The sequence below is a fragment of the Chinchilla lanigera genome, unplaced genomic scaffold (assembly GCF_000276665.1).
Source record: "Chinchilla lanigera isolate Chin_1 unplaced genomic scaffold, ChiLan1.0 scaffold00094, whole genome shotgun sequence".
Lineage (NCBI taxonomy): Eukaryota > Metazoa > Chordata > Mammalia > Rodentia > Chinchillidae > Chinchilla > Chinchilla lanigera.
The window spans coordinates 4,866,481-4,868,199 of record NW_004955495.1 but is presented as its reverse complement, the minus strand read 5'-3'; the positions used below and the strand labels follow the sequence as shown (position 1 = coordinate 4,868,199).

Here is a 1,719-nt window from a genome sequence, read left to right as displayed (position 1 = left end):
TGGTCCAACAAGCAGCGTGCACAGAGGCCAGGGTGGTAGGTCAGAGGTCATGTAGCCTTGGGGACAGCCAGGGTCTGGAAGGGGACAGACAGGCTGTCCCACACCTAGGACAGATGGGGCCCTCCCCTGGTCCCTCTCACAGAGCCCCTGGCCTGGGGCACTCAGGTGTCCCTTCCCCCAGTCCCTCAGGAAGCCCACCATCTCCCCGCAGGGCCATCTCTGACTCCTCCCTGCAACCCATAGGAGACCCCCCCCCCGAGCCCCTCCCCGTTCCTCTCCTCGCCCTTACCCCTTTGGCGCCTATATAATCGCCCCTGTTCTTCCCTGCCCCCCGCTGCTTGGCACCCCCTCTCCTAGGGCCCTAACCCAATCTCCCCCTCCTCCAACCCCGTGCTGGAACCCCTAAATTCTCCAGGCTGCCTTCTAGCTCCTCTATGACCTGCACGCCCCCTCCAACCCCCTGAACCCCAAGGACTCCAACCAAGTCACCCCATCCTCTAACCCCTGGGTTTTCCCCGCCCACTCGGGGGGCTCCTTCCCCTTTTGGGGCCTTCTCCCCGCTACCCCAGGAGGGATCCCTGCACCTCCCCCCCGGGGCTTCCCCTTCCCCCCCGGGGCTCCCCCAGCCCCGTGACTCCCACGCCCCGGGGGTTTCCTCCGTGCCCACGCGGGCTCGGTGGAAAGGTTGCGGCCTGCCGGGGGACCCGCCCCGCCCCTATACTTCTGATTCCCAGACCTGGAGCCGAGTGAACCGCAGGACGCTCGCCCACCCTGCAGGCTCGGGGCGGGGAAACTGAGGCCAGGCGGACGCTGGGTGCCCCGGGCGGGGCGGCGCCACTCCTGTAATTTCTGGAGAATTAGGAGGCGACTGAGTTTCGGTTTAGCAGCAAAATGCAGCCGGTGCCAAGCCCGGCGGGGCTGGGAGGCCGCTTCCTGGGGTATTTTCCTGCTTGTTGATTTTAGTTCGGGGAGAGAGAAAAACTTTCTTTGATGCAATTAAGAGGAAAGGGGCTGGTGGGCGGGATGCGTGGGTGGGAAGGGGGGGGCTCCTGCAGCCAACGAGCAGAGGCCCCCAAAGGCGCTCCTCCGCGAGGCCTGGGACCTCCAACGTGGACCCAGGTGCTCCCCCCGTGGGTTACGGTGGAGGCCTGGGGTCAGGGGCTGCGCCAGCAGTGTCACCGAGCAGGGGAGGGCGCCAGTGTGGGTGCCAGAGCTCGGGGCTGGCTCCAGAGCAATAGGTAACAGCATGGCACAGCGACCAGGTTTCGTAATAAACCCGTCTCTTAATTGCTACAGGGCAGGAGGAGGAGAAAGGAAAAAAAAAAAAAAAATTTGTGGAGTTGGGCGGTGGCGCCCGCCGCCAGGGAAGGTGTCGCTGCAGAGGCGCCCGTGCTGCTAATGGGGACTTAAGTGACACTTCCTGGTGAGCTGGGGGGGGGGGGGCACCGCGCCAAAAGCACACCAGGACCCGAAGGCTTTAGAAATTTATTACAAGGCCAGCACAGTAGAAATAAAAATAAGTCTGTACAGTTCCCGGCCCTTTCAGTGGTTCCCGAGTAACAAGAAGTGCAAAGTAACAAAATAGATCGTCTGTGATTTACAAGCCGGGAGCTCGTGGGTCCAGAGCGACGACCACGTCGCCCAGCCCCCGGCCGCTGGTCCCGCCGAGGCTCCCCCGGCCTGCGCCGCGCCTGCCGACGTCCCGGTCTCCCGCCGGCT

General features: G+C 63.8%; 1 protein-coding gene across 1 annotated transcript in view; it reads right to left on the bottom strand.

Moving 5' to 3' along the window:
• Positions 1 to 1,471: 1,471 nt before the first annotated feature.
• The window catches only part of Gadd45b (growth arrest and DNA-damage-inducible, beta), a gene marked incomplete in the record, with an annotated part of 1,797 nt that continues 1,549 nt past the window's right edge, over positions 1,472 to 1,719 (bottom strand). The window contains 1 exon segment of the mRNA XM_005405823.2: positions 1,472 to 1,719.